Source organism: Pelophylax lessonae, assembly GCF_965119305.1.
Source record: "Pelophylax lessonae genome assembly, chromosome: 3".
NCBI classification, from domain to species: Eukaryota; Metazoa; Chordata; class Amphibia; order Anura; family Ranidae; genus Pelophylax; species Pelophylax lessonae.
In genome coordinates, this window is record NC_138770.1 from 349,658,093 (window position 1) to 349,672,675 (window position 14,583).

Consider the following 14,583-nt stretch of genomic DNA (forward strand, 5'->3'; position numbering starts at 1 on the left):
GAGTGTTGATAAAAGCCAACCAATAGACTCCTAAGCATATTTGTTGAGGCACATTAATTACAATCCTTGTTTGGATCATTTTGCCTAAAACTAATTGTCATGTTTTTTTCTACCCAGGGCACACCCACCTCACCTACGAGGTCCTCCTGGATTATATGAGGTGGTGCGGAGACCGAATTCTCTATTTGGAACACCTTTGTGGCGTGGATCCAGACCCTAAGGAGCCATTCGTTAGGAATGTCACACCTTTAAAAAGATCCTAGTATTTTTTTTTTTGTTTGTTTACTTATGTTGCACGTTGCAACACAAAGAAATGTCACATTTGTAATTGTTGCCCATTATAAACAAAAATCTAACAAAAAAATCAAAAAAAGTTTAAAAAAAACCCCTTTTTTTTGGGACCCAAAAAAACAAAAAAAAACAAAAAAAGCCTTGTTTTTGGCAACCAAAAAAAATATAAAAATTGAAAAAAAACCCTTTTTTTGGGACCCAAAAAAACAAAAAAAAACAAAAAAAGCCTTGTTTTTGGCAACCAAAAAAAATATAAAAATTTAAGAAAAACCCTTTTTTTGGGACCCAAAAAAACAAAAAAAAACAAAAAAAGCCTTGTTTTTGGCAAACAAAAAAAATATAAAAATTTAAAAAAAACCCTTTTTTTGGGACCCAAAAAAACAAAAAAAAACAAAAAAAGCCTTGTTTTTGGCAACCAAAAAAAATATAAAAATTTAAAAAAAACCCTTTTTTTGGGACCCAAAAAAACAAAAAAAAACAAAAAAAGCCTTGTTTTTGGCAACCAAAAAAAATATAAAAATTTAAGAAAAACCCTTTTTTTGGGACCCAAAAAAACAAAAAAAAAAACAAAAAAAGCCTTGTTTTTGGCAAACAAAAAAAATATAAAAATTTATAAAAAACCCTTTTTTTGGGACCCAAAAAAACAAAAAAAAACAAAAAAAGCCTTGTTTTTGGCAACCAAAAAAAATATAAAAATTTAAAAAAAACCCTTTTTTTGGGACCCAAAAAAACAAAAAAAAACAAAAAAAGCCTTGTTTTTGGCAACCCAAAAAAAAAAAAATGTTTACAAAAAAGCCTTGTTGTTTTTGGCAACGGAAAAAACCAAAAATGTTTACAAAAAAGCCTTGTTGTTTTTGGTAACAAACTAAACCAAAAATGTTTACAAAAAAGCCTTGTTGTTTTTGGTAACAAACTAAACCAAAAATGTTTAAAAAAAAGCCTTGTTGTTTTTGGTAACAAACTAAACCAAAAATGTTTACAAAAAAGCCTTGTTGTTTTTGGTAACAAACTAAACCAAAAATGTTTACAAAAAAGCCTTGTTGTTTTTGGCAACGGAAAAAACCAAAAATGTTTACAAAAAAGCCTTGTTGTTTTTGGTAACAAACTAAACCAAAAATGTTTACAAAAAAGCCTTGTTGTTTTTGGTAACAAACTAAACCAAAAATGTTTACAAAAAAGCCTTGTTGTTTTTGGCAACGGAAAAAACCAAAAATGTTTACAAAAAAGCCTTGTTGTTTTTGGTAACAAACTAAACCAAAAATGTTTACAAAAAAGCCTTGTTGTTTTTGGTAACAAACTAAACCAAAAATGTTTACAAAAAAGCCTTGTTGTTTTTGGTAACAAACTAAACCAAAAATGTTTACAAAAAAGCCTTGTTGTTTTTGGTAACAAACTAAACCAAAAATGTTTACAAAAAAGCCTTGTTGTTTTTGGTAACAAACTAAACCAAAAATGTTTACAAAAAAGCCTTGTTTTTGGCAACGGAAAAAAACAAAAATGTTTACAAAAAAGCCTTGTTTTTGGTAACAAACTAAACCAAAAATGTTTACAAAAAAGCCTTGTTGTTTTTGGTAACAAACTAAACCAAAAATGTTTACAAAAAAGCCTTGTTGTTTTTGGCAACGGAAAAAACCAAAAATGTTTACAAAAAAGCCTTGTTGTTTTTGGTAACAAACTAAACCAAAAATGTTTACAAAAAAGCCTTGTTGTTTTTGGTAACAAACTAAACCAAAAATGTTTACAAAAAAGCCTTGTTGTTTTTGGTAACAAACTAAACCAAAAATGTTTACAAAAAAGCCTTGTTGTTTTTAGGGCAAACGACAAAACCACAAATGTTTACAAAAAAGCCTTGTTGTTTTTGGCAACGGAAAAAAACAAAAATGTTTACAAAAAAGCCTTGTTGTTTTTAGGGCAAACGACAAAACCACAAATGTTTACAAAAAAGAATTGTTTTTGTGAAAACCTTCCAAAAAATGATGTCAAAACATAAAAAATGTTTAAAATGTTTATCTAAATTAAATTTAAGTATGTTGCTCTTTGCAACAAAAATGTTACATTGGCAATTTAGTTCATTCTATTATATATTGTAATATATTTTTTGTACGCTACAGTTGGTAGACACCCACATGTGTTATTAAAACATTTATTTTATTACCCAAGTTTTCTTTTTGGTGTACACATCGAATGTCTTTTGTGTTGTATTTGTTTAGTTGAGTGGTGTGGTCTGTAATTGTTAGTATGTTGGCTTTGGTTTATGTTAGCCTTGAGACTTGTTTTGAAGCTACATTTGAAGGGAGACCTTTTCTTGGGTCGTTATGTGAACATTGAGTTATCTAAATTTACATGAAATCATATGTTTGGAGATAGAGAAGCACGTGTGTATAAATGCCTACATTAACCAGGGCCATTACTTGGCCACCAACACTCCTAAAAAACCAAAGAGCAAACACAAACTAATCATTTTGCATAAAATTTTATTTCATCCCCAAAAGAAGCACTATAATAAATCATATTGTGCCACCCTCAAATTAAAAAAAAAATGGCCCAACAAATTGGCCAATGTAAATCATTAACAAAACTAAACCAAATTAAACAAAAAAACAAAAAATCAAGTTGGTGGTGGTGCCTGAAGCAGTGTGGTGAGCACTGTTAAGTTTCCTGCCATCAAATGGTGGGCCAATAGTTCCATCTGGTCTGGGGTTAACTGTAGAGTTGTGCTCAAGTGGCCCATTAGGATCATATCTTCTGTCTGAGGCTGCTGATGATGCAGGGTGTTGAACGTTGGAAATGTCCCAGACAGAAGATGTTCTGCCAATAGTGTCATCTGCTCTGGGGTCAGCCTAAGCATTTGGGCAACGTGTGCCATTACCATGAGATGGGATCGTTGCTGCTCCAAGGCTATTTGATGCTGCTGGTGGTGCAAGGGTTGTGAAGATGTGTGGGGAGTGGTGGTTGATTGTTTGTTGTGGTCCACGGTGCGGGGGCAAACGACATGTCGCATTGGTGACAAAAAAGAAGAACGGCCTGGGGAGGAGTGAAGTGATAAAGGTGTGGAGGGAATGTAGTCAGGTGGAAGGGGTACTGTGGAACCAGTGCGCATTGAGGTTGTGCAGGAGGATTGCTCATTGAGGGGTGTGGGAGTCCGAACGGAGTGTGAAGTGCTAGGAGTGGCTACAGGAGGAATTGTCCCATCCCCAGCTGCCTGACAAGTGGCCAACACTGGCATTACCCTCCCACTACCACAACCTGCAGTGGCAGGTGAGTGAGATGTTTGGGAGGGCTCTGCCAATGGGGCATCTTCAGATCCAAACAGGCATTGGCGTGTGGCCAGCACCTGAGTGTCAACACTTTGCCGATCCCGTTGATGCTGGTCTGCTAAACTTACCAAGCTGTTACGCATATCCTGTTGAACCTGTAACATATCCTGGTGAACCTGTACCATTGTTGCTACAGATTCCTGTATGAGCCCGAGCAGACGTACTGCCTCAGTAGATTGCTGAGTACGCCTCCTTAACTCATTTTGGACCTGATACTCATCAAGCAGCCTCTCGGCTACATCCAGCATAGATGGACGAAGTTGGGTAGGTGACAATCCCTCTGCATCTAAGGCTACCTGAAAGCAGAAGAAATAGACCAAATCATTATCAAACATCATGCCTAAATATTTCAGATTAGTTTGACAACTTAACACCCCAAGCAGAACGTTGAAAAGTTTGATGTGCTTCTAATGAGTACTTGTTCATTGTAAGATTATCCAAGCTAGCAACACTTCTGATAATGGGTACATATTATATTGGTATGACTAATATGACAAAGGCAAAAAAGATTCAACATGAAGGTGTTCCCAATTAACCCTGGTGTGGTAGGTTGTTTATGCTTTTGGTAAATCTGTTACTACACCAATGACTTTATACATCTACGTATGTTGTCTAAAATCTTGCCATCAATCGGCTACAGGACAACCCAACCAAACGATACCCATGAATTTGGACCTGGAAAATCAAAGACGGGCCGGACTTTAAAGATCCTGGATGTTTTTGGAACATTAGTGGCACACCAAATTATAACATAATTCCCTGATGTTCAAGATAGAACTCTTGTTGTGCTGGTGCATCGTCAGAATGTCATAGCACTAATTTAACACACACAATGTAAGCCACATCTAGTCCAAAATCAATGCTACCATTGAAATGTTACATGTGCACCTTGTTCCCTTATATCACATACCACAGCACTGGATGCAAAATCATCGCCAGCTCCTGATCCAACTCCAGCTGCAACGTCAAGAGGGGCCTGATGTTCTTTTAAAAACAAAAAAAAAAAAACATGTTTAGTACATAACCTTAGTCAGTAATGATTATGGCCAGATTGCCCTCCTAGCTTCATGAATGAAGCATTGAGGCCAAACATTCAAAAGTGCTTTCCTGGGCTCATAGGACACTTGCTAAACCCTCCCAAAGGTTAAGAAGGCTTGGTCTGCCTACTAATGACGGCACCCATTAATGCTGTCAACTGTGTTTTGCAGGGTAAACATCTAAAAGGCAACACTCTTTCCTAAGAAAAAACATGTGTGTTAATGGGGTTAATAAGATTCAAAAAAACATTATTTGACTAGACATACCAACACCTTCCTCCAGGCCTAGCTGCACTGGGTGTGTTCCCTGCTGCGGATCTTCTGTAAAGGACATAGCAATATGAGCTATCTTGGAAAAAAAAACATCTACATTGTTTGGCACAGTATGATATTGGACCTACCAGGAGGAGGGTCAGCACTGATGTCAACACCTGTGAGTCCGTCTGGTTCGCCAAGCTGCATGGGCTGTGGAGGGGCTGAGATCCGTGCTACAGATGAACAAATTGCAGGTTGGGTAAAACAAAAAAAGGACAATTGGAAGGGCAAGTATCACATTCTCTTAATGTCACACATAGGATAGTAGTTAATCTTTTCCAAACAACTCACACAATTGACATCCAAGATAATATCCTACCTCGGTGCAAAGCATCCGAATCTAAGTCCTCTCTGGGAAAGATGGTATCGGGTCCTATGATGTTCAAGAAAGGTAATTGATAATCCCAGAGAGAACTTCGTGCACGTTCATCCAGCCGACCTTGACGGTCATAAAGACCCTCCGCAGCCCATGCAATTAGCTTCTTCCGAACGGACCCACAGATGTCGTTGACCTTCTTCCGCACACTGTCACGGTGGCGAGGTGCTTCACCCAGTGCATTTACAGCATCCCGGATTTCATCCCACAATCTGTTCTTCTCTGTTACTGAGTAAGACGCGGCCCTGGTCCCATGTATCGCCTGATATCTGGCCATATAGGCGTGGACCAGGGCACAGCACTGATTGTGGGTGAAACGGGGAAGCCGGGGTAATGTGGACAAGCTGACTCTGGTGGACGGACCCGCTCCAGGACTACTGTCAGAAGAGCCAGCTTGTCCACTTGGTGTGTTAACACCTCCCCCGGCTTCCTCCTCCGGGATGGGGATGGTGGACTCCCTCATGGATACAGCTGGAGCCTCCCTCACACCAGAGCCAGACGATCTGCCCACCCTGCCCCCCCTGCCCCCCCTGGCCCCCCTGGCCCCCCTGGCCACCCTGCCCCTTCTCATCCTTCCAGTGGGTGGGGCCATGGGAGCACGAGGTGGGCAGAGAATCTGGCTGTCCAGCAGCAGCAAAGAGCCCCAAACTCCTAAATCTGAAATGACAAAAGAGAAAACAGAAAAAACAGGATTTGCAGATTGCTCTTCATATACAGTATAATTAGTGAACAGTTACAGAACACACTTACCTAATGGCACAAACAGACTTGGTGGTGGTGGTGGTGGTAGTAGTGGGCAAAGAGCAGAAGAGGCTGCAAAGAAAAGGAAAAAAAAAACACATAAGAAAACGCATATGGGTACAAATCACACGAGGCCCTCCAAACACTTACCTAATGGCACAAACACGGTGGTGGTGGTGGTGGCAAAAAAAGCAGAAGAGGTTGCAAAGAAATGGAAAAAAAAAAACACATAAGAAAACGCATAGGGGTACAAATCACACGAGGCCCTCCAAACACTTACCTAATGGCACAAACACAGTGGTGGTGGTGGTGGTGGTGGTGGCAAAGAGCAGAAGAGGCTGCAAAGAAATGGAAAAAAAAAAACACATAAGAAAACGCATATGGGTACAAATCACACGAGGCCCTCCAAACACTTACCTAATGGCACAAACACAGTGGTGGTGGTGGTGGTGGTGGTGGTGGTGGCAAAGAGCAGAAGAGGCTGCAAAGAAATGGAAAAAAAAAAACACATAAGAAAACGCATATGGGTACAAATCACACGAGGCCCTCCAAACACTTACCTAATGGCACAAACACAGTGGTGGTGGTGGTGGTGGTGGTGGTGGCAAAGAGCAGAAGAGGCTGCAAAGAAATGGAAAAAAAAAACACATAAGAAAACGCATATGGGTACAAATCACACGAGGCCCTCCAAACACTTACCTAATGGCACAAACACAGTGGTGGTGGTGGTGGTGGTGGTGGCAAAGAGCAGAAGAGGCTGCAAAGAAATGGAAAAAAAAAAACACATAAGAAAACGCATATGGGTACAAATCACACAAGGCCCTCCAAACACTTACCTAATGGCACAAACAGACTTGGTGGAGGGGGGGTGGTGTAATCCTTTATAGGCAAAAGGAGGCTGCAAACATTAAACATACATGAGAAATCGCATGACCTACATACGTGCACATAATAAATTACAGTTATCAGGAAAGCAAAAATGGTGTCTTTGGAAGCTGGGAAGGTAAGGGGGCAGGTTTAGATGCCAAATCTAGACTGCACACCTTTAACAAACATGAGAAAACACATGTCCAAACCACATGCACATGGGGCCAACTGCCAATGATTAAAAGACACTTGAGGGGTTCCCAAGCTATTGTGGGTTGGAGGGGATTCACCATAGACAACTTAAGCACACCCAAGATAAGTACAAATTCTCTCCTTCCTTTTTTTTGGGAGAGAGAGATACAATTGTCTTACCTCCAGATAATGTAGGTTGTGGGTCACAGGGTCTTGCTAGCACATAAGAAACATCGATCTATAACATCCAGCAGCCATATTGGCCATGTGCTCCTTTTATAGCTGGCTCACAGGTGTGATAATTAGCGGCCGTTTCTATATATATCTGCGCATTCGCGAATTTGCGCGTTCAAAATGGAGGACGATATCCCAGACGCATTAGATGGTGCAATGCTGGCATTTATCGGTGCCTTGTTTGAGGAGGCCCTGGCACAGGAGGCAGCAGAAGGTGGGGAAGCTGCAGCAGCAGCACCTCCAGCAGCAGCACCTCCAGTCCGTGTGCCCTTACCTCGCCAGCCACGCATTTTTGCTCCAAGGATCTATTTGGACAAGCTGCGGGATTCTGATGTCAGGAGGAAGTTCCGGCTCGAGCGAGGAACTATTCTACACCTCTACCAGCTCATAGCAGAGAAAATTGACCCGGACACACAGCGCGGCCATGCGGTGCCCGGCATGGCCAGATTGCTGGCCACTTTGTATATTTTAGGGCGTGGCAGCTTCCAAGCCACTTCGGGAAGTATCATGGGCATTAGCCAGCCCACAGTTTCAAGGGTGTTCATGTTGGTCATTAATGCCATAGTGGATATAGTGCCCAATTTTATCCACTGGCCACAGAATGAAAATGAGTGGAATGAAGTCAAGTTGGGTTTCTACCGGCGGGCACACATGCCGCAAATCCTAGGGGCAATCGATGGCACCCACATAGCCATTAGGCCCCCAAGGAGCCACGAAAGTGAATACCGGAACCGCAAGCAGTACCACTCCGTGAACGTCCAATTAGTGTGTGACGCCAAACAGCGCATCATGAGTGTCAACACTGGTCACCCAGGGTCGTGCCATGATTCCAGTATGTTAAGAACAAGTACTCTGTACGAGGTGTTTGAAAGTGGACAAATGCCCGAAGGGTGGCTTATTGGTAAAGTATTTTGTCTTAACAACATAAACTGTAAGATTACATAGACATAGGAATAAGCTACATCGGTGTACACCCTGATTTAAGCAAAGCCTACCTAAAATGGATGTGTTAGGAGTTGTCAGGCTGTTCACACACAACCAGATCAGCAGCTTAGCAGCTCACAAAAGAAAGATTTGCAAAGTTGTCTTTGAGTCCAATGAAGGTGGTTAACCAATGTGTAAATGGTGTCCTCTAGCCACCCAAAGAAAACCTACAAATGATTCCAATGGTATTGCCATATCCCCAAAGTACTTTGCATAAGTGAGTCAATATTGGTTTCCTCACTCTAGTTGCAGATATATTCCAGAAGTAAGACCTAGGCTAATGTAATAGGAACAAAATAGGGGCCAAGTTGGAACTTGCAAGAGAAACCCACCACTTTGTGTGTCCTTTTTCCCATTTGTATTAGTGATTTAGGCAGTTAGACAGAGTTGAGATGTTTCATATGATTTTTTGCAAACAGACGAGCAGGTTGTTTAGTAAAATGCCTAATTGTCTCCCATTTTGAGGAGTCATCTAAAGTCACATGATAGGAAGAACTAATGTATATTTTTCTTATTTTTCAGGGGATGCTGGTTACCCGCAGCTGACGTGGCTGATGGCTCCAATCAGGTACCCCCAGGGCCCAGCAGAGAGGAATTACAACAGGGCCTTGCGGAGAAGCCGGAGTATCATTGAGTTGACCATAGGTCTTCTCAAGTCCCGGTTTCTCTGCTTGGCCCGGCCTGAGGGTGAACTCCTGTACTCTCCTACAAAGGCTTCCAAGATCATCCTGGCGTGCTGCGTGTTGCACAACATGTGCGTTGCCCGGGATGATTCTTGGGAGCTGACGGAGGAGAGGGAGCCAGAGGTCCGTCAGCCGGCGGCCCCCAGGCGGCGGAGCACCGCTGCCGGTATGGCCACCCGGAATACCCTGGTTGCTAGCCACTTTACATGTAAGTACTGTAACCGGTCAAGATAGGGCATGTGTATTAATTAGCTAGTTAGCAGAGGTGCCACTCACAGGGAGACAGAGGGTGATTATCATCTGCCAATGACACTTGCCATTGTAGATAAAGTGTAGTCAACATTGGTAAAATTGTGTTACTTGAGCAAAAACATGCACCTCTAACCATAAACATGTTGGTATTGTGAATAGTGTAAAGGGCTGAGAAGAGCTGGCAGGTGTTTATTTGTGTCTATGCCACCTGTGTAGTTATTGATAACATGAACGGCTGCTTGGTATCTTATGGTGTTGTAATTTTCCAGAACATCAACATCTTGGAATCATGGCACGTACCATGGGAAGCCTGTGGTGATGGGCTGTCTGGCGTCACAGGTGTGTATTCAAATGTTTACATTAATGATTTCTGGTTTGTGTAAGTTGGCATAAAATGTGTTATTTCACTCGTGATGTCGAAATTAAATGAAGTTCAGAATGAAGCAAACAGGCATTAAGATGTGATTTTCATTATGAAATGTCTTATCCTTTGTTTTATTTTTCCAGGAGTGGTACTGCTTGCGGGTGTAGGTGGTAGAAACCCACCTTGATGGACTCCACTCATTTTCTTTTGTGGTCAGTGGATATTTGGTAAGGCACATGGCCAATGACCAACATGAACACCCTGGAACTTCGAAAGTGGCTTGGAAGCTGACCAGCAAACTTGCCATGCCTGTCCCCTATGAGCTGGTAGAGGTGCAGAATGGATTCTGAACTCTGCCGGAAGTTGTGGAAGACATCAGAATCCCGTAGCCATGGAGCAAAGATCGTGGTCTGGCGCTGTAAAGGCACACGGACTGGAGAGTGACAATATTCTTTTGCTGCATCCCTCCTTCTGCTGTCATTCTCAAATAAATAAATACATTAGAATTGAACATGTGTTTTTTTGTTTTGTGTGGGTGCCTACAGACAAAAGGGCCATCCACACTGTAAGATTTAGAGAAGACTTTATCCTTCAGATTGACATTTTCTATGTAGTGCAAGGGCCTGCCTGATTGCATCCAAATTGAAAGTGTTGAGGTTTGAGCTTATATTATATGGTTTGGTTAAGTCTACAGGAAAAAGTCTAGACAAATTGTTAGTGTATGGCCCATTAAGCTGCCAAGGCCGGAGTTTTGCACTTTGCATGCTGCTTGTACTGGTGATGTGAGGGGTTGTAATGTAGAGTAGGGATGTGACAGTGTTGTGTTGAGGTGTGAGGCAAATGTAGTGTTGGACTATGAGGGTCTGTGTTGTTGAAATATGGAGAGAGTCCAATATCAGACACCTATGTTTATTGGTCAAGAAATTGTAAGAACCATGGTAAATATGTAAAGAATTGCATCTCGATAAAACTAGGACCACACTCATAAAATCAAAATTGTGTTGTTTCCATTGATGTGCTTGAAATTTGGGTAGGACACCCCCCTCCCCCCCCCAAATTCAAGATAGTTTAAAAAAACTGTTAAAAAAAATGAGAGTGAAAAGAGATCCCAAGTGTAGTGATGTGATTTGAACCCATGACGTTGTGAACTGCAGTGAAGTTGCAAAGCACTTAGCTATTGTGCAGAATAAAGCTGTATGGTGGAAAAAAAGGAGTGTGTTAAGGCTAAAAAGCACATATAGCTAAAGAACTAAACATTGTATGGAATGTGGGAAGAAGACCATGGTAAAATTGTGAGGTTTCATCTTGCCCTGAAGTAGGGTAGGGGTTTGGTCACTTGCCTTTGGTACTTTCCTTCATAAGATCGATTCGACACACAGACAAGATCAAAAAAACACTTAAAATGGTGTAAGCTTGCAAGCGCTTCTGAGTGTAACATTATTTAGCAATATATATGATGTAATCCGTTACATTTTAGCAATATAAACAAAAAAAGAAAATAAAAAAAGTAGGTGGAGATGGTAAGCCTCGAACCTACAGCAAAGGGAGATGAATTACAGACATGTGATGTGTGCACTAATCCACTAGCCCACATCGCTATGTGAAACTGCTATAAGCACGAAGACATAAGTTTGCGAATTGGCGAAGCCGCGATCGTAAGTGAATCCCGCTGACGGCGGAATTCATTATTGCTGTTTTACTCGCCAATTCGCCGCAGCGCCAGTTAATTGATTTGAACGCGGCGAAACTGAAACACGTCATAGATGTTTGAAGCTGCAGTTTCTTTAAATCCGGCCCATAGTAACCAAAATAATGACATAGTGAAAAAATAGGATGTAAAATAAACAAAACTTCTGCTCCCAAAAAACAAGCAGTGTAAATAAGTCCATGAAAAATTTCAGTGCATAAAGTGCTCCACAAAAATCTTCAGTGATGAATAGGTGATTTCTAGTAAATATTGCAGCCACCTGGTATCCACTTCTATGTGCAATGCGCACCCACCTGACTATACTATATGTATCTCGCAATATAATCAAGGTAATTCTCACAGGGATCCACCTCTATCCACAGTGAATGAGCTCCGAGCAGCCAGGCCTGCTACTACTCCAATAAACAAGTGTGACAGCAACCACATGCAGCTTGTAGCACCACCTATCGGCCAGTGGCCACTGCTAGTAGCATAGAGTCCTCTTCCACAGGGACTGAGCAGGTACTTCCACATCCACATGAAAATCCACATCAAAATACAGCTGTCATCAACTTAAAATGTGTCTAAAGTGGGGTACACACTATAAGAAAATCAGGCAAATGATCGTTCAATTATTCTCGGAATTCGGAACTGAGGAAGGAAATAATGTACGAAAATTCTCATATTATAAAGGCTTTTTATTTTGTTGTTGTTTATTGTTTCTGATCATGTGCAGTCTTTCGTTTCATAAGATAACGGTTTACATTAAACGAAAATTGTTCGTTCTGTTCCTGTACGAGGAAAAATTTTGGAGTTTTTCCCTTTTTCATTCCGAAGGTTGGAATCGGCTGCCAAAAGTTGTGTACACACTATCAGAAAATTGTACCATTGTTCCTCAGATGAAAATGTTGCCCAACTTTCTTATAGTGTGTACGAGCCCTAAATCTTTATGTGGTTCCACATGCTCCTGTAACGCCAAAAATGTATTCCTTTTTTTATATGTCCTGCTTTCAATTAAATTATACCAGCAAGGCGTATTCATAGAAAATTCCTGTCCCGGGTGGCAAAGCTTACTACAGTTTAGCTGTAGTTTTATCACCCTTTCCTGCAGGCCCCAGATTTGTGCTAAAAGTAGCCACTAAAATTGCCACTAAAATTGTGACATTCAGCTCCTACTGGAGCACAAAACCATTCACAAGAAGCTTCTATGAACATTCTACATCAGGTTTTCTCAACTAGGGTTCCTCCTGAAGTTGCTAGACATTCCTTGAGCAATGGGCTATTTCTGCGTCTCAGATATGTTCCCAATGACACCATTGTTCCTTTTAGCTATCTGTAAGGGGGTAATTCTTCCCAATGATGACAAGAGTAAGGAGCTTTCTTCCCACTGACTGTCACACTAATGTGTCATGAGTTGTAGATTTTTAATTTTTAGCAGAGGTTCCTCCAGACCAGAAATTTATTTCAAGGGTTCCGCTGTGTTGAAAAGGTTGAGAAAGGCTGGTCTACATGATGTGCACAGCACGTGTAGATGAAACATAATGAATGTAAGGTGATAACTGTGATTTTAAAATGTTGGATGTACAGTGCTCTACAAAACTATGCATTCTTTTAGGCTAGGTTCAAACCAGTGCAGGTGGTGCTGCTGCAAGACCCGCACAAATTTCCACAGCTGCAGCCACCCGCACAGTGAAACCTGGGATCCGTGGTCAGGTGGCATTGATCCGCACTGGAAATCGCACCGGCACTGGAATTAACGCTGTGCTCGCAGTCCCTGTGCGGCCTATGATTTCCAAAGTAGTGCAGTGACTTCTTTCCTGCATTTCGTGGGACAAGGCAGCCCCTTCAAATGAATCACAAAACACAGCCAATTCAATTGGAAACCAATAAAAAGAAAAAATATTCTTCTGGCTAACCATACCCACTGCTCTCATTAAAGCCAGATAAATGAAAAAAAGAGTAAATGCATCCTACCCCACCTCCTGAAGGCGACAACTGGTGGCAGCGTGTAAATCCACCTCTTCTTCTTCGCCACCACCCACAGAGAGTGTATTCTCTTCATGAGCTGCCGAAGGCTGATGGCTCAAAGACTTCAGCCCCACCTCCTGAATTCACCGACTCCTCTGCTGGCTTCCCCACCAGGCAGGACCTGTTATCCTCACTGACAAAGCCTCGACTGGCTCCCACGCGACACCACTCTCCTCTTCTGCTAGAGCCATACTGCGGCGCAGCCATTCCTCCCCGCCCGGGCTCTCCACACGCTCCAGGAACCACTGCATAAGAGACCCCGTGAGGCACGCAGCTCTTGCTCCTGCTCCTTATCCGAGCTCCTTTTCCAGGCAAAGAGGCTGTCACTGCCTGAGTCCTTAAATAGCCTCTCCTAATCTTCTGTTAAAATCCCAGGAATCCGATGGGCACAGGAAAACTGCTCCACACACTATTAAAGGGGCCAATACACTAAATAACCCAGGGAAAGATATATAGCAAAACCCTGTTAAATGATGCTAACCTAAGGGGAGGGGGGAGGCGACCGCAATCCCAAGGAGGTGGGTCCAAGGGTTTGGGCCCACCTTGGCCATTCTTTTGGATCCAAATTCTTTAATTACCCCTGTTCCTCAGAAAACAATTTGTATGCATACTGTATTGCTGAATTTGTATTTGTTTTTGTATTTGTATATGCTGGCCCTGAGAGGCACCTCTACGAAGTACTGCCCAGTACCTTTTGACTTTTCTTTGCTTTTCTTTGTTGATTCTTTTGTATTGTGTACCATGATAAAATCAATAAACATTTATTGATAAAAAAATAATAATAATAAAATAAAATATAGAAATCATTGCAAACCACTTTACAATACATTGTCATACCTTGCTGTAAGCTACTTCAAGTGAGGGCATAATAATACAGTATATAATAACATAATAAATACACCGTTTTTAAATTAAAATATGCCAGACGTGCTTGTTTACATTAGCAAGTGCCATTATAGAAAAATAAAAGAAAAGAAAAAACAAAAAGAAGAGACAGAAAGATGTGTTTTATATAAATAATAAAATAGAGGTGAAGTAAGACATAAGGGTGTTCAGGGAAGAATGAGATTTTCTGTCATTATCTTCAGCCACCAATCTCTCCATTTTAGTAAAGCTACCTCCATTTCAATTCTACTATGGGAGGGATGGACTCTGAACACCAGTGTCTTAGCATCACTGTTCTTTTCTTTCTGTTTATCAATGTTTTCACCCAAG

The 14,583-nt window shown here is 41.4% G+C and overlaps 1 protein-coding gene across 1 annotated transcript in view; it reads left to right on the top strand.

Moving 5' to 3' along the window:
* Window positions 1-14,583, top strand: part of LOC309549497 (CD109 antigen-like) — a 356,480-nt gene that overhangs the window by 104,994 nt on the left and 236,903 nt on the right. The window lies entirely within an intron of this gene.